We start from the raw sequence: 23090 nt of genomic DNA, 5'->3' as shown, positions 1-23090 counted from the left end.
GACCTTCTTGTATCTTGTTATTAGCAGTAGAACTGCACACTGGAGTTGTGTCCTCACACTGCTACACACTGTGCAATGTTACATTCCATCATCGGAGTGAGAGCAGTATGTTGGGATGGCGCATGCGCGACCTAACTCTGAATTCGGCTATGTACTTTGCTCGTATGTCAGTACGGGTGCTGGAGTTTTCGTCGGAGGGGATATAACTTACAGTGAATAACACAGGATGAATATTGGGGTTAGTTAATTGAGCCATAACAAGTTGGAAGCTCTATATATATATACAGTCGGTCCCCTACTTAAGAACACTCGACTTACATACGACCCCTAGTTACAGACGGACCTCTGGATATTGGTCATTTATTGTACTTTAGTCCTAGGCTACAATGATCAGCTATAACAGTGATCACAGGTGACTGTAATGAAGCTTTAGTGTTACTCCTGATTCTTATGACAACCCAACATTTTTAAAATCCAAATGTCACAGAGACCAAAAAAGTTCTGTCTGGGATTACAATGATAAAATATACAGTTCCGACTTACATACAAGTTCAGCTTAAGAACAAACCTACAGACCCTATCTTGTATGTAACCCGAGGACCGCCTGTATTGTAATTCTACATCTATGGAATTACTCCTGGTAATATAGGAATAAGAGTTAGTGGGTCTTCACCTTCTTCTTCCCGCTGCATGGAAGTGCATTATCTTGCGACACAATTTTGAAGTTAAATCTCGCGGTTTGTCCGAATCCATTGAATCGTCCTACGGCCCGGCCCCCCCCACTTGTGTTGCATGAAAGCCGACGCGATTGCGCCAAAATCCGATCGCATGCGCCAAAAACCCCTTTTAAATCCCTGTCCCAGCGGCGCAAAACGGAAATCGTCGGGATGTCCAACTAAAGTGCGGTCCGCGGGGCCCTTAGTAAATGAGCCCCTATATTCTTATTTTTTTATTTTTTAGTCTTGTTTTGCACTTGAAAAAGGGGTGTTATACCCTGAAACGCGTGGTGACGTTTTAAAACTAAAAACGTATATATTCACACTATTCAGGAAACCTCCTCTATCCCTGATGCTGATTTTGTGGGAAGCAATGACGTGTCCACATAAGGCTACATTCACACTACTGTATGGAGGATGTATATACGGCCGACGTATATACGGGCGATATACGTCCTCCATAGACAGCAATGGGCGCACGGCGCCCTACGGGAGCGGTACGGTGCAGCACACACTGAGCTCACCTCCTCTCCTCTCCCCGTGCACTGCCATTGCCCGCTATGGTACGGTACAGGCGGGCATCAGCAGTGTGAATGTAGCCTAAGGGATGTTGATGGGGACAAGGCGGCATGTCACATGGCAGTGATATCAATCACTCGTAGGCTGAGGGTGCAGGTATCCCAGCAGCACAAGGTATTTTAGAGATGAATAAGCTTGTGGGGGGCAGTGACCGCTCATGTAATGATGCTAGTCAGGAGAGTGAATGGGACAGGCAGCACAGAACGGAGATAAGCGGCGTAACATGTGCTTACAATGCGTCAGGTCTCGGTGACACGGTCAGGGAGATCTTGCGGCTGCTTCCTCTGTGTCTGTAGACTCACAGCTGGAGCGTGGCGTCTGCCAAGGACATAGAAGCGGATCCTGCGTAGGTTACACTCATTCATAGGCAAAACCCAAGAAGCTCCTGGTTAATAGTGAGCAGGGAGTGTGAGCGATGTCACCCGCATTCAGAGCACACTCCGCACATGGCTGCTAGCAGCTGCCCTATGATTCAACCCCCGGGTCCCTGGTAGCTGCTGGTTTAATGGCTCCATTCCTGGTCTAATAATTCAGTGTCCCAGTATCTGGATATTTCCCTTAGTGCTGACTCGGGGTTATTGCACCACTTCCCTGTGTCCCTCTCCCTGATGTTACATGCAGCTGGCAGTGGGTTATAGACTCACCCTGTCACCTTGGTTTGACTTTGGGCTATTCCTAAGGTTTTTATACCAGCAACCGCCCCGTTTTTAACCCTTTAACTCATCTACAGGGATCCTGACTCTGTTGCAGGGAGACCTCCAGGTCACTACCTCTTGAAGGAGTCCTGGTTTTAGGTGAAAGCCAGAAGATATTGGTGCGAGACAACTGGGGTCAAGCAAAACCATGGTCAGGGCAGGTCACAGTCCACAGTCAGATACTGTAAGCCTGTCCTTGACTCTAACCCACCCCTTCTCCTAATCCCCTTGGACTCTAATCCACCCATTTCCCTTAACAACTTTGACTGCCATCTTTTGCACCTTTTCTAGTTCAGCTATGTCCTCCTTGTCCATAATCTTACATAATACTTCATGTGGGGTCTGAACAGGGGTGCACCAGCCATGATGCGAGTTGAGCCTCTTGCCTCAGGCAGCACCACCTCCCCCGGGATGGGGGACAGCATCAGGGATTCAGCTGCTACAAAGCAGGACCTGACACAAATAATGTCTCTTCACACTTGATGTACGGCTTGGTGTGATACACTGCATGGAGAACCCACTTACTAAATTAATATCCTGATATAAACCTTCTGGATGGGGCAGGGGCGGCATCATTCCTTAGCTCGCCTAAGGCAGCAGAGATTTTAGGTTCACCTCTAGGCCTGACTACTGATTTGCACAATTCTATGTCCTTATCATGAGCCTCAATGGGGCACATTTACTTACCCGGTCCTGTCGCGATCCAGTGGCAGGTTCTCTGTGGGGGATTCGGGTCTTCCGACGATTCACTAAGGTAGTGTGCCCGATGTCCTCTAGGTGTCGCTGCTGCGCTGAAGTCCACCGGAGTTCACTACCCTATCCTGGGTGCAGGTAAGTGCATGTCAAGCGACACATTTTTTTTTTTTAAATACCGTGATTTTTCCGAATCCGTCGGGTTTTCCGATGGCCACGCCCCCCGATTTCTGTCGCGTGCATGCCAGCGCCGATGCGCCACAATCCGATCGCATGCGCCAAAAACCCGGGGCAATTCAGGGTAATATTCGGGAAACGTGTCAGAAAAATGCGATTCGGGCCCTTAGTAAATGACCCCCATGATCTCTCTCGACACTTGTACAGGACTTGCCTTGACAGCAGCCGCCTGACACTGGTCACTATAACTTAGTTGGACTCTTGTTATCCAGATCTCCCACTGATCACAGCCGATGGCTCGGGATCTTAGCACAAGGATTGAACAGTATTCACATTCATTCAGTGAAACGAGATCTGTTATGTTGTCAGGAATATGAGGTAATTCAATCTAGTGATTTCATTCACAGAAAGACGCTGCGGATGTATTATTGATGCCGCGCTCCCCGCAGGTGGCCGTCCATGTCATGGTTTATGAAGGAAGGAGGCAAAACCCTCCATGAGTGAAATTGTCAGCTTTTTATTGCATCAGGCTTAGTCATTACTAATTAAAACCTCATAGGATATTACTGACGCCGAGACATGAAGATGCTGCAGATGTTCTGCCCATAAACATGAGACAATATGGGGGGATGTGGGTGATATGGGAATATATGGACATGGGGTAACATGGGGTAATATGGAGGTGGACTGCCCCCTGGATACATTGTATATTGTAGTAATTCGGGGACGTTACCTTTGTCCTGTGCGATGTAATGTAATATATATTGATCACCTGGGTCACTGGTTCACACCAGCGAAGGATCAGCAGCAGCAACGTCAATATCAGATCTTTAGTGAGATGTTTGGATGTTATTACTGAAAAGAACCAGACTGGAGGCTGCAGAGGAGTAAATGAATAATCCTCCGCAATAATCACATACTAATAGAATATTATTCCATGTGGGGTGTGATACAGACACATCAGATTACAGGCAGTACAGTCATATGCATAAGGCCTCCACCCAGGGCCGGATTAAGGGTGGTGGGGGCCCCTGGGCGCAAACTGGCGGGGGCCCTTCTAACTGGTGGGGGCCCTTCTGAGTCGCTGACTGTCGGAAACTGGTGGGGGCCCTTAAAAAGTGAAAGTGGTGGGGGCCCCGGGGCTCGAGCCCCAGGAGCCCCTGCTTTAATCCGGCCCTGCCTCCACCCCAAAGGGGCTCCCAGGAGGAAGCCCTAAAAACTCTCTATGCTCCCACCTGGTGGTCAGCAGAGGTGCAACAAATTCACATTATACACATTAAACAACTATTATTATTATTATTACACTGGATATTTTGAAGATTTAAACAATTATTTGACATTAGTAGAATTGTTAATACTTAAAGGGGTTGTACTGGATTACCCCATCACCCCATGCTTGTCCATGGATTGTGTCTGGTATTTCTCTTCCATTGAGGTAAATGGGGCTGAGCTGTAATACCACACATAACCTGTGGTCAGTGGCGGCGCTGTTTATGAACTAGCGCTGCATTGTCTATGGTCTTGTTCCGTGTTGTACACAATCACATTGGACTGTTCTCTGTACACAGTTTATCTCTAAGTTTGGTCGTCTCTGTACAGAACATTCACAGAGAGCATTCTCCATTACCAACCCCATATAAGATACATTATATCAGTGAAAACGGCTTTCGGTTGATGCATCTACCAAATTATTCCAGAATTAAATTGCTCTGAATATTTTACATAATTTACAGTTTTCAGCATTGCCAAGTCACCCCCACCCCTGCATAGACACCAGATCAGCCAAAATACTCTGCCTGCACTTTACTCTGCGCACAATGTTATTCTGAGTTTGTCACCTCTCACCTGTCTCCATTACACTCATCTCCTTAAATACTCTGCGCTGCATAGACCCTGTTTATTTAACTATAGAATTGCTTGTCACCTATTACTGCCTTGTCATTTTCAGTCTTGTCATCACTAACATCATCACAAGACACAGGTCACCGCCGAGCAACAAGACCATTATTGCACATTAGAGCTCCAGGATATGGAGACGGAGTGGAGACAATGACAATCTCTTGCTATCTTTTACATAGTTTGATAACAAAATTAGTCTGCCATCATCTGCCACTAGGGGGAGCTCACAGGTGTATACAGTTGCATAACCATTGTATTGCCCCCACAACACGTGTGTTTTATATATCAGACACCGGCCGCTACTAGTGGCCGATTTCAATTCCTAAATTGAGCTCATCTTGGCCCCATAACAACCCACTAAATGAAAATCTTTCACATTTCTATACAAAATGTAAACTAATCAGGTAGAACCAAGCAACAAAACACCTGGTCTGTCACAGTGACAGCTCATCCCACGAATAAATTACAGAATTCTGAACACCAAAGTATTTAAAAGACACCTAACTGTCTGCAATGCGGGGCCTGAGAACAGACTAAGGCACAGGCAGTGAGCCCTGAGACTTATCCCCTTCCCAGCAGTCACTACCTATTTGGCCAACTTACCCTAAATGGTAATGGACAACTTGGAGATATTCCCTTCTTACGCCTAAGTGCAAAACACGGAATTGGAGATAAGTCAAAACAAATACAGAAGAGAGGTCAGCAGAGCCGGGTCACAACAAAGAGGGCAGTGCCGAAGGGTAGTCTGAATATAGGCAGGAGGTCAAGGCTCCAGAATACTAAACACAGAAATACAAGGAGGTAACCACAAACTACAACCTAGCAAGCACTGAACTAAATGTGAGCAGATGATTTATGTGAGTCCCGACCCCAGGAACGATTGGAGCAGAGCTCTGCAATAGCGGATTAAGACTGCCATGGGCCCTGGGCTGTATAAATAGCCCCTACAAGTCTGGAATCACTTCCTACATCTGGTACTAGAATCAGCTTCTTGGGAAATGGAGGATGAGGCCCCTCTGCTGCTTTCAATCTGAGGTTTCAGGACCTCTAGAGGACCTTGAAAGGTCTTTGTGTACATGTGTATTGAGAACAGGAACAGCTGTTTGAGGATTTCATGGGTAAAAGGTCCTTCTGAGTATAAAATTTGGTGGGTGGTTTGGGTGGCCATGGGCCCCCTAGAAGGCTTGGGCCGGGGCTACCGCCCAAATCTCCTATATTATAATCCACTACTGGAGATATGTCAGTCACAGCAGGTAAAACAGAGAAGAGTTGCAGAGTGATGGGTTTGGTGCAAATCAATCATACAGCCATCAATTATAAACCACTGTTCACACTAAGAATGTCAGATAACAACATAATGAAGCTATCAGCGCATCCTCAGCGATACCCCACGGACAGTGGATGATACCTAGATGCACAGATGTCACACTGTCACCAGGTTTTACCCCATTAATCTAGCAGCACCCTTAGATAGGATATGAAATGTCCTTCCTAGAATTCTCGTTTATATATGAAATCTTACCCTTTTACTTATAAAAAGTCATGTGACAAGAGCAGAAAAGAGTCACATTTGCCTGATAAGAAACAAGTTTAAAGGCTTCAGGGGGAATCGCCCTTCAAACAACCCAATCTTTGGTTCTATGGAATAGTTCTATAAAATGCTTCTGGTGTCATATTAAAGATAAGAATCTCATCTTTCAGATCACATCAGGCTTACGCTTCTGTGATCTACAGAGTTAGAGATATAAACATAAAGATGGTTAAAAAAGGCAGGAATTAGATTTTGATCTGCAGTTTGCATTTCCCACTATGTCCCCCCGGGGCCAGGGCTCGGACCACTCTAAGCAGAACCCCAGAAAGTTGGACTTTGTGCAGTGAGAACTTGTCTGAGACGCATGGACAATAGCTGCACTGTGCACTTTACACTACAATAAGATGGAAATCAGTCATTGTATGTGACTGTGTATGAGCAGTGGACGCCGGGCATCACTTCTGAAGTCCTATTTACCTCGTTCTATTTTGCCTGCGCCCCATTTAGACCAATTAGAGACAAACATTGATGCTTGTCGCAGAATGAAGAGACTTGAGAGGCTCGTGGAGGCTTCCATCACCACAGAGGACACTGAGATAATGGACCACAGACGAAGGAACAAAGCAAGAAAAAAGCCTCACCGACAATTATGCACTTGAGATCCTAATTGTTGGGAGAGCAGAGCGGAGCGACGTCGGCCATTATGCTGAATGCTTCCCTCACTAATGAATAATGTCCTGGTCCAAACCCACTAAATCCGCCATTACCAACCATCAAAGCAATGGACACTTGAAGGTAAATCGCTGACTTCTAGTATGTTATGGCTTCATCTAGAGCGGAGCCGGGTAAGTGGCCGTGCTGGGATTTATTATAAAAGACTACAAGTCCCTGTGTGACCTGTCCCTGTGCCCCCCAGACCCCTCCTAACCTCATAGCATAGACAATGCATACAAGGTGCAACAATGTATCAACTTTGTTGCAATCTGTATTGAAGGTGCCTGTAAAACTTTGTGCTAAGACTAAAATGTTTATTTTTTGACGTCAACAAACCGGAGCAAATCAGTTCAACATTTCCTAAAGTTCTCCAATTATTTCACTGAACGGGAAGATTGATATAAAATGAATCTCTGTCTTATACATAAAAACATAATTACTCATCTATGGTGACATCAGCGCAAATAAGCACAACCTATAAATAGCTACACTCACTATTCTCCTATTCATCATGAGCGGGTACTTATATGCTCACTCAAATACAGATTTTTAAAGGGGTTGTCCAGAGATTGAAAAACATGACTGCTTTCTTCCAAAAACAGCGCCCCACCTGATCATGGATAGGGAGGGTACAGCCACTAAGTTTCCATTCATGTATATATATATAGATGAGCTGAGCTCCAATACCAGCACAAACCATGGTTTGAAACAAAAGCAGCCATGTTTTTAAACCTCTGGACAACCCCTTTAACAATAAGCAGAAGCTTATATATGCACTGACTTACAATTTTGATATCATGACAACCGAGCAAAGCCTAGAATCAATACATTTGATATTGTGACATTATCATGGTGCAGCCTACAGATATGTGACTAGTCTTGTGACATAATGACAATGGAATACTTACAACATTGGGACTTATTTACTTACACGGTCCCACAGAGTTCAGGAAAGTGCATTGTCCAATGATAATGCACCCTGTCACGTTTCACTAAGATCCTGTACCCGATATCTTGTATGTGTCGCTTCCCCGCTCAGGTCCCTGGAGTTCGCCTTCTTCTTCCTGGTGCATGTAAGTGCATTGTCCGTGTATAATGCGCTGTGCGGGGAGTCACTAAGATCGTGCACCCCAATATCCTGCATGTGTCGCTTCCCCGCTCAGGTCCCTGGAGTTCTCCTTCTTCTTCCTGGTGCATGTAAGTGCATTGTCCGTGTATAATGCGCTGTGCGGGCAGTCACTAAGATTGTGCACCCGATATCCTGCATGTGTCGCTTCCCCGCTCAGGTCCCCGGAGTTCACCTTCTTCTTCTTGGTGCATGTAAGTGCATTGTCCGTGTATAATGCGCTGTGTGGGGAGTCACTAAGATCGTGCGCCCGATATCCTGCATGTGTCGCTTCCCCGCTCAGGTCCCGGGGTTCACCTTCTTCTTCCTGGTGCATGTAAGTGCATTGTCCGTGTATAATGCGCTGTACGGGGAGTTACTAAGATCGTGTGCCCGATATCCTGCATGTGTCGCTTCCCCGCTCAGATCCCCGGAGTTCACCATCTTCTTCCTGGTGCATGTAAGTGCATTGTCCGTGTATAATGCGCTGTGCGGGGAGTCACTAAGATCCTGCATCCGATATCCTGCATGTGTCGCTTCCCCGCTCAGATCCCCGGAGTTCACCATCTTCTTCCTGGTGCATGTAAGTGCATTGTCCGTGTATAATGCGCTGTGCGGGGAGTCACTAAGATCGTGCGCCCGATATCCTGCATGTGTCGCTTCCCCGCTCAGGTCCCCGGAGTTCACCTTCTTCTTCCTGGTGCATGTAATTGCATTGTCTTGCGGCACAATTTGAATGTCAATCCCAGCGCAAACCCCTGTTAAATACCTGTCACAGCCGTGCAATCCCCAAAAATGTTGGAAAATCCGACGAAAGTGCGGCCACAGACCCTTAGTAAATAAGCCCCATTATGTCATATTCACACTATTGTGAGATCATAGCGATAATCATCAGCCTATACATACATGACATCATGACAATAGAGCACAGTCCATAACAAATACACCCATTATTGTAACAATAGGACAGCCTATAGATACAGGATGGGCTCCTTTGTGACATAATAGCAATGGGACGTACAAGAGCAGAGTATAATGACTTCACGGCAGTGAAAAACCTATAAAATTATATCACACTATTATCATAACCATACAGCCTATAACTACACACATGACATCATCACACTGCTGTGACATCATGAGAACACACTGATGCCTACAGTACAATACTACTAATAACATAAACCTATAAATACACTCTATGTATAATAAACAGACTACAGCCTATACAGAGTCTATATACACATCGGGGGTTATTTATCATTGGACACTTCTGCGTCTATTTTTGGACTGTGTGACAATGTATAACACCCAGAACATAATTTTCCCATTCACAATCCAATATGACATCACAAAACTGGAAAACATGAACCTATAAATACCCTGCACCACTGTCACATATGAATAACAGGCGACAGCTTACGCTTATATACAAAGACGCTTCTGTGATAAATATAGTGAATAAGCTGAATTCTAACATTAGAACATCAGACTAAAGCCCATAGATACACAAAGACATGATTATGACATCATAACCATACTGCCATGACTATGACATCATCGCACTGCGGTGACATCATGAGCCCACACTGAAGGCTACTGTGTATTAACAAGGCTAATTGTTACAATTCCTTCTACTTCATCCTCGAAATACAACCAAATATACAAGGACATTAACAAGGTTCTGCCAAAATACACAAGAACATGCAAAATCCTATAGACACATAGGGGCAAATTTACTTACCCGGCCCATTCGCGATCCAGCGGCGCGTTCTCTGCTCTGGATTCGGGTCCGGCCGGGATTTATGAAGGTAGTTCTTCCTCCGTCCACCAGGTGGCGCTGTTGCGCTGAAAGTCATCTCATCACGCCGGAATGCACCACCTCGGACCAGGTGAAGGTAAGCGCTCCCCAAGCGACACTTTTTCTGTTTTTAAATGCGGCGGTTTTTCCGAATACGTCGGGTTTTCGTTCGGCCACGCCCCCCGATTTCCGTCGCGCGCATGCCGGCGCCGAAGCGCCACAATCTGATCGCGTGCGCCACAATCCCGGGGCAATTCAGGTACAATCGGCACAAATCGGAAATATTCGGGTAACACGTCGGGAAAACGCGAATCGGGCCCTTAGTAAATGACCCCCATAGGGTCGCGGATCGCACTTAAGTCGAACTTTGCACCATTTTCGGGATTTGCACTGCTTTGACAGGTATTTAACAGGAGTTTACGCTTGGATTCTGTCGCACTCGATCGTATTGTGGGGCAGCTGCGCTGCTTCAATGTGTCAGAAACTGGGGGAGGTCGTCGGACGATCTGACTAATTCAGACTGAGTGCGGGATTTAAGATTCAAATTGTGCCGCAAGACCAAGCACTTACATGCACCAGGAAGAAGAAGGTGAACTCCGGGGACCTGAGCGGGGAAGCCACACATGCAGGATATCGGGTGCAGGATCTTAGTGACTCCCCACACAGCGCATTATACACTGACAATGCACTTACATGCACCAGGAAGAAGAAGGTGAACTCCAGGGACCTGAGCGGGGAAGTGACACATGCAGGATATCGGGCGCAGGATCTTAGTGACTCCCCGCACAGCGCATTATACACGGACAATGCACTTACATGCACCAGGAAGAAGAAGGTGAACTCTGGGGACCTGAGCAGGGAAGCGACACATGCAGGATATCGGACGCACGGTCTTAGTGACTCCCCGCACAGCGCAATATACACGCACAATGCACTTACATGCACCAGGAAGAAGGTGAACTCCGGGGACCTGAGCGGGGAAGTGACACATGCAGGATATCGGGCACATGATCTTAGTGACTCCCCGCACAGCGCATTATACACGGACAATGCACTTACATGCACCAGGAAGAAGAAGGTGAACTCCGGGGACCTGAGCGGGGAAGCAACACATGCAGGATATCGGGCGCAGGATCTTAGTGACTCCCTGCACAGCACATTATACACGGACAATGCTCTTACATGCACCAGGAAGAAGAAGGCGAACTCCAGGGACCTGAGCGGGGAAGTGACACATGCAGGATATCGGGCACAGGATCTTCGTGACTCCCCGCACAGCGCATTATACACGGACACTGCACTTACATGCACCAGGAAGAAGAAGGTGAACTCCGGGGACCTGAGCGGGGAAGCCATACATGCAGGATATCGGGCGCAGGATCTTAGTGACTCCCCGCACAGCGCATTATACACGGACAATGCACTTACATGCACCAGGAAGAAGAAGGTGAACTCCAGGGACCTGAGCGGGGAAGCGACACATGCAGGATATCGGGCACAGGATCTTAGTGACTCCCTGCACAGCACATTATACACGGACAATGCACTTACATGCACCAGGAAGAAGAAGGTGAACTCCGGGGACCTGAGCGGGGAAGCGACACATGCAGGATATCTGGCGCAGGATCTTAGTGACTCCCCGCACAGCGCATTATACACGGACAATGCACTTACATGCACCAGGAAGAAGAAGGTGAACTCCAGGGACCTGAGCGGGGACGCGACACATGCAGGATATCGGGCGCAGGATCTTAGTGACTCCCCGCACAGCGCATTATACACGGACAATGCACTTACATGCACCAGGAAGAAGAAGGTGAACTCCGGGGACCTGAGCGGGGACTCGACACATGCAGGATATCGGGGCAGGGTCTTAGTGACTCCCCGCACAGCGCATTATACACGGATAATGCACTTACATGCACCAGGAAGAAGAAGGTGAACTCCGGGGACCTGAGCGGGGAAGCGACACATGCAGGATATCGGGCGCAGGATCTTAGTGACTCCCCGCACAGCGCATTATACACGGACAATGCACTTACATGCACCAGGAAGAAGAAGGTGAACTCCAGGGACCTGAGCGGGGAAGCAACACATGCAGGATATCGAGCGCAGGATCTTAGTGACTCCCCGCACAGCGCATTATACACGGACAATGCACTTACATGCACCAGGAAGAAGAAGGTGAACTCCGGGGACCTGAGAGGGGAAGTGACACATGCAGGATATCGGGCGCACAATCTTAGTGACTCCCCGCACAGCGCATTATACACGGACAATGCACTTACATGCACCAGGAAGAAGAAGGTGAACTCCGGGGACCTGAGCGGGGAAGCGACACATGCAGGATATCTGGCGCAGGATCTTAGTGACTCCCCGCACAGCGCATTATACACGGACAATGCACTTACATGCACCAGGAAGAAGGTGAACTCCGGGGAGCTGAGCGGGGAAGCGACACATGCAGGATATCGGGCGCAGGATCTTAGTGACTCCCTGCACAGCGCATTATACACGGACAATGCACTTACCTGCACCAGGAAGAAGAAGGTGAACTCCGGGGACCTGAGCGGGGAAGCGACACATGCAGGATATCGGGGGCACGATCTTAGTGACTCCCTGCACAGCGCATTATACATGGACAATGCACTTACATGCACCAGGAAGAAGAAGGTGAACTCCAGGGACCTGAGCGGGGAAGCGACACATGCAGGATATGGGGGCACGATCTTAGTGACTCCCTGCACAGCGCATTATACATGGACAATGCACTTACATGCACCAGGAAGAAGAAGGTGAACTCCAGGGACCTGAGCGGGGAAGCGACACATGCAGGATATGGGGGCAGGATCTTAGTGAATCGTGGCACAGGGCATTATTCACTGAATATTTCGTGAACTCCAGCGGACGGGTAAGTAAATGTGCCCCATACAGTACACACGTCTCCTAGCATAAAGGACGACGGCCGAGCATGTGCCATGTGTAATACTGCAGGTAGATAAGGCACCTGGGTCCATGGGGGACTCGCTATAGCTACACCCCAAACTATGCAACTAAATATCTGAAATGATTCATTCTGGAGTGTCAGGAATGTAACCTGGTAATTACATACATTTAACCCTTCATTTACATAACATATTATGTTTACCTTGTATCTAAATGCCAACGAGCTCCGTCCAATTATTACTCATGTTGTCACACAAACACCCGGCCGCGGTGGAAACTCGTTAGGAGATATAGGTTGCGTTTAATTGCATAGCCCTGACCTGCAGAGATAAGCTCCAATGTTATTAGTGCACTGCGTTAATTGGAGTCATTTCCAATATGGCAGAGAATTATGTGGTGGAATTTATTACAATTATCAACGCCTATGGATACAGCGCCGTACATCATCTCCTCATTAATACACAGGATAAATACACTAGAGATATCATGGATTCCGTGCTGCTCCTCATATACTGAAAGGTTTAGGACAGAAGAAGAGGGAAGGGGGACACTTATATACACATATACCGTATACACATATATATACATATATATACATATATACACATAGATACCTTCATTATATCCCTGCCGTCAAGATGCCACCTGATCCTGGTGTCTTTTTCAGGTCTGTATTTGTAGCCGAGTTTCTCCGGTGTTGTCCTCTCTCCATTTCTCAGTCGTCCGCAGTGATCCAAGCAATGGTTTTCCCTCCCATGTTCTCGCTTCTTTTACTACTCGTCTATTCCCGGTTTTCTGCTATAAATCCCTTCCTGTTCCTGGATGTAGCAGCCTGGGAGATGGGGTACAGTTATTAGTGTGTTTCTGGGAGGGCCCGTCCCATTCCTGTAGACGCTCCGAGCTACGTCATTCCTAGTCTGACTGTCCCAAGTAGTTATTCCTGGTATTTGTAATACTACCTGACTCCAGGCTAAACTAGACTGAGCTCCTGGCTTGACTCTTAGTTACTATATTGGGTTTGTGAAATGCTTTCTTGTTTTTCTCCTGCTGTGATCTCGCTCTAGTTCTGTTCTTGACTCTATGTTACAGTCCTTCTAATGTGACCACTATCCAGTCCTTCTCCTATGAGTTGCTCTCGTCTCTATATTACAGTGCTTTTCTTGAGACAACACTCCAGTCCTGCTTCCATGACTACACTCTAGTTCTGACCCTATATCCACACTTCACTCCATCTCATGTGACCACACTCCAGGCCTTCTCCAGTGATCATGCTCCCATTCTGCTCTTGTATCCACACTTCAGTCCTTCTCATGTGACTGTGCTCCAGTCCTGCTCCTGTGACCACGCTTCAGTCCTGCTCCTGTGACCATGCTCCAGTCCTGTTCCTGTAACCACGTTCCAGTCCTGCTCCAGTACCCACGCTCCAGTCCTGCTCCAGTACCCATGCTCCAGTACTGCTCCTGTAACCACCGTCCAGTTCTGCTCCTGTAGCCACAGTCCAGTCCTGCTCCAGTGATTACGCCTCACTCCTGCTCCTGTGACTACATTCCAGTCCTGTTCCTGTAACCATGTCCCAGTTCTGCTCCAGTCCTGCTTCTGTGACCACTCTCCAGTCCTGCTCCTGTGACTACATTCCAGTCCTGTTCCTGTAACCATGTCCCAGTTCTGCTCCAGTCCTGCTTCTGTGACCACTCTCCAGTCCTGCTCCTGTGACCACTCTCCAGTCCTGCTTCTGTGACCACTCTCCAGTCCTGCTCCTGTAACCACTCTCCAGTCCTGCTCCTGTAACCACTCTCCAGTCCTGCTCCTGTGATCACTCTCCAGTCCTGCATCTGTAACCACTCTCCAGTCCTGCTCCTGTGACCACGCTCCAGTCCTGCTCCTGTGACCACGCTCCAGTCCTGCTCCTGTGACCACTCTCCAGTCCTGCATCTGAAACCACTCTCCAGTCCTGCTCCTGTGACCACTCTCCAGTCCTGCTCCTGTGACCACTCTCCAGTCCTGCTTCTGTGACCACTCTCCAGTCCTGCTCCTGTGACCCCATTTTAATCCTGCTTATGTAACCTCCATACTGTCCACCCTGCAACCATCTTTTCCTCTATTCCTGGTGGCCTTGATCCTGGTTCCTGATCCTGGTTAGTTCTTACTTTACATGTTCCTGATTTAAACCTGGGGACCCACCTGCAGCAAAGTCTGTATCCCAGTACATAGGTTAAAAGGTGACAACCAGGGGATTTCTTACACTCTACATCCAAGTCTAACATGTGCAAAACTGGTTGTGGCCATAAGGATCCCCTTTCATGTCAAGAAACTTTACTACTTGTTGAAATATAATCCCTTCATTGATGGTTGTATCTTCTGTCTGCGAGAAGGTTGTCATCTGATCACCAGACTTGTTCTCCTCTATCTGTAGTTGTGAAATATTGCAGGGCTTCTAGACAAGGGTTTGGAGCCCCCATAAGGTAAGGGAAAGTCATGTAACCCATGTGCCAAATCACCAGCAAAGGTTTAATATTCTACAGTCTATAAATCCTAGGTTGGAAATTATGCCCCTGTAGATGTCACCTCTGCAATAAGTCACATAAGACGAGTTTGCACATAGATGTCTGGTCTCGCTTGCTGAGCCTTTTGGGTTTTACTGTCAGTGACTGTCACAACAATATGACGAGCCGCTCTCCGTCCGCAGCCATTTCATTGTGGTTTCACAGAAGAATGGATTTCATCTTGTAGTGTAGATAAAACATTGCATGAAAGCCTCACAACAGCCTCTCCACATAGAGGATCTGCGGGAAACATCCAAGGGGTGACTTAGTTAAGAGGAAAAGTAACGCGTCTTTGAAAGCCCTTAACAGCCTGAGGCTCATCTACTTTGTTTGCTTGTTGAGGAGTCATTTATAGTGTGATGTACTGTATATATACATATATACACCATATATACTGCCATGCAATAGCTGTATGCGTGTATGAGTAGTGACATACAGTATCTGTACAAATACTTCCATATAAAGATTATTAATACCCCGCAGATACGACTATTGTCAATACTTTCCTATATAAATAATACTATAAACGTGATTATATAATTCTTAAAGAGCCTTTATAAACAGCACCGAAAACAAGCAAAAGAAGAGCGGCCTGATCAAGAATTGTATCAAAATAATGAACTTTATCAGAAATACATGAATAAAAACAAATGTATAAAAGAATATATCCCAGGTGAGACAATAGCTACAAACAAGTAGCAAACCTCAATAATCATCAGTAGTATAAATATGTATCACTAGAAGTACAAATAGTACAAATAGTATATAATAATGCAGGACCCTCATGGAAGATACAAAGTGAGTAAATATAGCAGCCTTCATGTCAGATTATATGTATCCGCAAACAAAGCTGCAGATGAAGACAATCCAAACCAATAGCTAGAAATATTTCATTCCTATAACAAAGCTAAAAAGGGCAACATACTTTTTATGGCGGACCTCCCCGACGCACGTTTCAGCTGCAGATGGACATTTTCAAGGGGTCAAACTCTGTTGCAGTCTGTACTGGGTGCAGTGTCCTGTGGAGTGTGCAGGGGGCGCCAGTGATGATTATCCCTTCCCTCCCCGCCTTCATGACTCTGGCGCCCCCTGTACTGCTCGGGAAGAGTCACCATTTGTTCAAGCTGCAGAATTGTGGCGCACACTAGTAATAAATGTGTCTCAAACGCGGACTAAGCAGAAACAGACCCTTTAGGTGCAGAATTTTCTGTCCTGTTGGACACAGATCATCCGTGACACAAAACTGGGGCAGACACTTTATAAATACACGTACAAGAAGTTACCACGTTCTTTCAGGTTAGACAGAAAACTATGGCAAACACTTTAATACATGTGGCCCATTTATTGCAGTGGGTCCACTCCTTTAAGGTGGATTTTTTTTACATTGGATTTCCAGAATGGAACCAACAATATCTTCATGAAATATTCACCTTGCACCGTGTGAGAAGAGCAGATGATGGAGACGCCACGCTGGTCTTACTCCTGTAATCACCGTATCACAGCGGGAGGGTAGCGGAGTACAATGGGGTCTACATAGGAGTCCACCACTGCAGTCTCTCTGGTATCATCAGGTACCAGTAGATATTCCTGCAATTTAATCCTACGTATAATGCTCAGAATCGCGGCTTTACTGATGTTTTCTTTTTCTTCACGTGTTATACTCTAGTCACATCCAAAGCTGCTTTCAAATTAATGTTTTTAGAAGTCAGGGTTGGAAACTTTGCATTTTCCTGCAACCTCTACCTGGGTCATGTCTAATCAGAGCAGATGCTACACCATGGCTGGACCTATCAGACCCGGCTTCTCCCAACCACATGATTTACTCCCCAAGCTGCCGCACGTCGTCTGTAGTCATTGATTCTGTGACAACTGTGACTACTCCAGCTCTTACATCCTTCCACAATACCCTGACTAAGGCCTCATTCACATGGCCGTCTGGGGGGATGTGTATGCAGCCGTATATACGTCCCCATAGACGGCAATGGCGGCCCGGCGGCGGTTGTGGCACCGATCCGCACTGTACACGGGGGCAAGATAGAGCATGCTCAATCATTCCCCGTGTCTGCGGCCGTGCGTCGCTTTTTTCTACGGAGGGGGGAGGTGTGACCTCCTCTCCAGCAGAGCGGGCATTCGGCTGTATGAATGTACCCTAAGAAGAATATGACAAATCAGTGTCAGGGACTTCTGGAGGACTTCATGTAATTTCATGGACTTCCAGTCTTGGTCTTGAATCACAATCTGGATACAGAATTTGTATCATTTCCTTACTATTGGTCGGAATGTGCAGGGTATCAGCGTGCTCTCTTCTCTCATGCTGTGCCTTATATCTAGGTGAGCGGGCAGGATCAGGAGTTTGCTTTTAGAACTTAAAAGGAACCTGTCAGCAGGTGATGATATAGACAGCAGTCAGTGTTATGTATTGTCCCTGGAGATCCGTGTAATCAGGCCTTTGTGTATGTTGTTAGTAGCAGCAGGACTGGGAAGTATTACAGGATTGTAGCTTTTCCAAGTGCTTTGGGGCCTGTCTTCACACTGCTGTGCTCTGTGCTCTCTGAAGCCAGTGTTAGGTATTGTCCCTGGAGACATTTGTAATCTGGCTTTCTTTATGTTGTTAGTAGCAGCAGAACTGTGAAATATGGATTTATATTCCAGTATTGTCACTTCTCCAGGTGAACTGCACATGTATCCTCACACTGCTTTGCTCTGAACTCTCTGCAGCCAGTGTTAGGTATTATCCCTGGAGATCTGTATAATCCGACCTTTGTGTATGCTGTTAGTAGCAGCAGGACTGTGAAATGTGGACTTAGCTACTGTAGCTATTTTAAGTGCATTGGGCATGTCCTCACACTGTCGTGCTCTCAGTTCCCTGCATTGAGCAGCTCCACAATATTTTATGCTATAGAAGGATTCCGGTTGCAGTAGTTACACAGTAGGAAGGGCCTGTGGAGCAGTTTAGTGGAGAGCACAGCAGTGTGAGGACACAACTATAGCTCATCCTGCGTATAACAAGCCCGGCTTGGAATTGTATTGTCACTTCAGGCAGTCCATGGACAGGAATTAAATGTCCCTTTTTTACTTTATAGTTGGTAATTATAACCCAGCAGATATTCTCCATCCAGTTTACAGGGTATTAATGTATTGCTAGAACTCCCCTCTAATTCCCAGATCCTTGTAGGATGCCCATACATGTGGTCATAGCACGGCACACTACGGAGTACTGCACAAAAATAATTCTGCTGGACTCAAACTACAATGGGGCACATTTACTAAGGGTCTGTCGGATGCATTTCTGTCGGATTTGCGATTTGCCCTGAATCACACAGGGGTTTTTGGTGCAGGCGATTGGATGCCGGCTTTCATGCGGCACAAATTGGAGAGCGTTGCTGCCAGATGATCCAACTGATTCGGACAAACCACGGAATTTAACTTTTAAAATTGTGTCTCAAGCTCAGCACTCACATGCACCAGGAAGAAGAAGGTGAACTCCAGGGACCTGAGCGGGGAAGCGACACATGCTGGATATCGGGCGCAGGATCTTAGTGACTCCCCGCACAGCGCATTATACACGGACAATGCACTTACATGCACCAGGAAGAAGAAGGTGAACTCCAGGGACCTGAGCGGGGAAGCGACACATGCTGGATATCGGGCGCAGGATCTTAGTGACTCCCCGCACAGCGCATTATACACGGACAATGCACTTACATGCACCAGGAAGAAGAAGGTGAACTCCAGGGACCTGAGCGGGGAAGCGACACATGCAGGATATTGGACGCACGATCTTAGTGACTCCCCGCACAGCGCATTATACACGGACAATGCACTTACATGCACCAGGAAGAAGAAGGTGAACTCCAGGGACCTGAGCGGGGAAGCGACACATGCAGGAAATTGGATGCACGATCCTAGTGAATCGCGGCAGCTCCAAATCCTCGTCAGACATTCCGGATCAGCGGGGTCAACGGGACGGGTGAGTAAATGTGCCCCATTGTCTTATATCTACTGGTACTAGTCACTTTATATCAGGAGGAGACACCATATTAGCACCCACTGCACCCCGACAAGTTACACCCCTGTATTGTCCAAACAGAAAATATGGTTAAAATTTTCACCTTTGTAACATTATATCATATAACATTATCTGGATGTATAGTGCAGGTATTTGCCTGTAGTATCCAATCAGATTGCAGCTTTCATTCTTTCCCAATACCATGGGGAAATAAAAGCATCATGGTTGCTAAGGACAACCACGTCACATTCCACCCAGGCAGTTCTGATCAATCTCCTCTAATGTGTTTGTTGACTGTAGAAATCTGCAGCCGGAATATTTAGGGATGTGAGAAAGGGAACAGAGCGGCGTCTTCTCTCCTTAATTACCCATGAGATATCAGGGAGATGGATATCATACGCCAGGCTCGTTTGTGATGTGTGCAGTGTCTGGTAACGAGCTATGGGGGGGGGGGGGGTGAAAATTGGCCGTTCCCTGTATAAATAATGGTCAGAACAGGCAGAACGCCTCAGGTATTATCTCAGTCCGCATTCATCGATACATTCCATTCAAATGTTACATTTTAAACACTTTCTTTTACATATTTTATATGGATTGGGAAATGAATGTTTTAAGTACAGTATTAAGTATCAAACAGGTCGCCAATAGTAAATCTATTTCTAAGGTGCTATCAACATGAAATTCTCACCAGATGCCAGTAACAGCCCATCCAATCCCCACTGGCAAAGAAATCAAACCATAGATTTAGGTTATTTATAGTAATGAAACAGAAAGAAGTATGGAGCACATGAAGAAGCAGAGGTGCAAAAAGCCATTGACAGTCATGACACCCGCTGAAATGTATCAATAATAAGAAGGCAACACAACCATACAAATAATATCAGCTGATTCTCATTACCAAGACACAGCTCATGATGGGCAACTCCAGTGACTTATCTCAGGACCTCCACAACCTTATTGTTAAGGTCCCTTTGGGATTATGGGAAATATGCAAATAATCTTTCCAGGATGGAACAAGGAAAACCACGCCTCTTTTTCTACCTTACAAGGCAGCCCCCCTTACCATTATAGAGATGGTTTTGGCGGTAGCCTGAGGTCTAGGGCTTCTCGGTGGCCCATGACTACCCAAACCACCTACTGAATTTTATACTGAGAAGGACCTTCACCTATGAAATCCTCATGCGTCCTTTCCTGCTCTTAAGGGTGCGGTCACACGTGGCATTTTGAACCTGTTTTTGACCCGTTTTTAAGCAGTCCGCATGCGTTTTTTGAAACCTCATCTGTTTTTGACCATTTTTCCCAATTATCTTAATTAAAACCAGTCAAAAACTGATGCGTTTTTTTAACGGACTGCTTAAAAACGGGCCAAAAACAGGTTCAAAACGTCACGTGTGACCGCAGCCTTGGACATAAGAGCCATTTCAGGACCTTTGAAGATCCTTTCAAAGGTCCTGAAACTGCAGATTGAAAGCAGCAGAAGGACCTTATCCTCCATCCCCAAGAAGCTGATTCTAGTGTCATAAGGAACGGATTCCAGACTTGTAGGGGCCATAATATTCATACAGCCCAGGACCCATGGTGGTCTTATACACCCCTGAATGTTCTCACCCTCCATGGCCTGTATGTGCCCTCACTCACCTTGCAAGACTCCAGCTTCAAGACAGGACTGTGAGAGACTTGGAGAATACAGATATAGAGACATAACCAGGGCCGGTGCCAGCATCGGGTATAGTGCTGGGGCCCAGAGCTGCTGGGGGGGGGCCCACATAAGGCTGAACATAAGGAATTCATAGGGGGTGAGGGGGGCTTTATATAAAATAACCATGAGGGGGCTGTTTGGGATGATAAATTAGGGAATATTTCAGGGAATAGGAGACTGTTTTAGTTTCTGAATTCACTGAAAAGTTCACTGTGAGTTCACTGCAAAGGAGCCACTGAGGCTCTACCGCCGAGGGGCCTCCTGAACCCTGGAGCAGACACTGGACATAATACTCAAATATAGAGACATAACAGCAAATCTTTTGGGGGACATAAAACACACAATGTGGGGGTAATTTACTTACCCGGTCCTGTCGCGATCCGGCGAGGATTCGGGTCGTACGCCCGATGTGCACTAGGTGTCGCTGCTGCTCCAAGGTTCGCCGGAGTTCACCTGGTTCTTCACGCTACAGGTTAGTGCTTGATTTTGCGACACAAATAGTTTTTTAAATTCCAAGTTTTTTCCGAATCCGTTGGGTTTTCCATCAGCCACGCCCCCGGTTTCTGTTGTGTGAAAGCTGGCGCAATTGTGCCGAAATCCCATCGTGTGCGCCAAAATTCAGGCGGAAATCGGCCCGAAAAACGGAAAAAGTGGGGAAACCCGACAAAAGTGCAGCCGCAGAGCCCTTAGTAAATGACCCCCAATGTCTGGAGGGATGAGGCACTGCCAATCGCCCCAGAACATCAGACCAGCGGAGGTGTGGGGGTGAGGAGACCTCGGTGCGGGGCTGTTACTCCGCATGCGCCGCTGGCAGACATCACAGACGATGCTTTTATTTGCCCGGTGTTGTTTTGTCTGCACCAGATGCCGGTGCCCAATGTGTCATCCCGGGCGCCGCGATGCCCTGCGGGGAAGCTGGCGACTTACGTGATTGCGCTGTCTTGTAATTGAACTACCTGCAGTAATGTGATTTCCGGCAGCAGGAAATGTTTTCTGTCCCTGTAATATTATTACGGTGATGGCCGCCACCGCCGATTAGAGGGTTTTTAAGTCAGCGATGATTTCGATTTCTGGAAGTCAAAATACGTGTTTATTAATTTTCTCTGAAACTTATTCTATCATTTTGTAGTCACAATCTGTGGCCTAATTCTCTTCTGATGAGGTGGTGTATCTAAGCCTTAAGAGTTTCATACTGCCTGCTGAGGTATCTAAGCCTTATGTGTTTTATACCGCCTGCTGAGCTCTGATGTATCTAAGCCTTATGTGTTTCATACTGCCTGCTGAGCTCTGACGTATCTAAGCCTTATGTGTTTTATACTGCCTGCTGAGCTCTGAGGTATCTAAGACTTATGTGTTTCATACTGCCTGAGGTATCTAAGCCTTATGTGTTTCATACTGCCTGCTGAGCTCTGACGTATCTAAGCCTTATGTGTTTCATACTGCCTGCAGAGCTCTGACGTATCTAAGCCTTATGTGTTTCATACTGCCTGCTGAGCTCTGACGTATCTAAGCCTTATGTGTTTCATACTGCCTGCTGAGCTCTGACGTATCTAAGCCTTATGTGTGTCATACTGCCTGCTGAGCTCTGAGGTATCTAAGCCTTATGTGTTTCATACTGCCTGAGGTATCTAAGCCTTATGTGTTTCATACTGCCTGCTGAGCTCTGACGTATCTAAGCCTTATGTGTTTCATACTGCCTGCTGAGCTCTGACGTATCTAAGCCTTATGTGTGTCATACTGCCTGAGGTATCTAAGCCTTATGTGTGTCATACTGCCTGCTGAGCTCTGACGTATCTAAGCCTTATGTGTTTCATACTGCCTGCTGAGCTCTGACGTATCTAAGCCTTATGTGTTTCATACTGCCTGCTGAGCTCTGAGGTATCTAAGCCTTATGTGTTTCATACTGCCTGCTGAGCTCTGACGTATCTAAGCCTTATGTGTGTCATACTGCCCGCTGAGCTCTGAGGTATCTAAGCCTTATGT

At 46.8% G+C, this 23090-nt stretch overlaps 2 protein-coding genes across 5 annotated transcripts in view; one reads left to right on the top strand and one right to left on the bottom strand.

The window, feature by feature from the left end:
* LEPR (leptin receptor) overlaps nucleotides 1-13818 on the bottom strand; it is a 91478-nt gene extending 77660 nt beyond the window's left edge. The window contains exons 1-2 of one of the 3 annotated variants that reach the window (XM_072127615.1): nucleotides 13471-13817; nucleotides 13059-13176 (exon numbers count right to left, since the gene is read on the bottom strand). The gene's annotated coding sequence lies outside the window, so the exon portion shown is untranslated. Of the gene's footprint in view, nucleotides 1-13058; nucleotides 13177-13470 lie in introns of all 3 variants that reach the window. The other 2 variants (XM_072127616.1, XM_072127613.1) reach the window with 2 other exon arrangements.
* LOC140104207 (uncharacterized) overlaps nucleotides 1-23090 on the top strand; it is a 540921-nt gene that overhangs the window by 495214 nt on the left and 22617 nt on the right. The window lies entirely within an intron of this gene.

The sequence above is a fragment of the Engystomops pustulosus genome, chromosome 10, assembly GCF_040894005.1.
Source record: "Engystomops pustulosus chromosome 10, aEngPut4.maternal, whole genome shotgun sequence".
In the NCBI taxonomy this organism is placed as follows: Eukaryota; Metazoa; Chordata; class Amphibia; order Anura; family Leptodactylidae; genus Engystomops; species Engystomops pustulosus.
The sequence above is the reverse complement of the archived record's forward strand: the minus strand, read 5'-3'. Positions and strand labels throughout refer to the sequence as shown.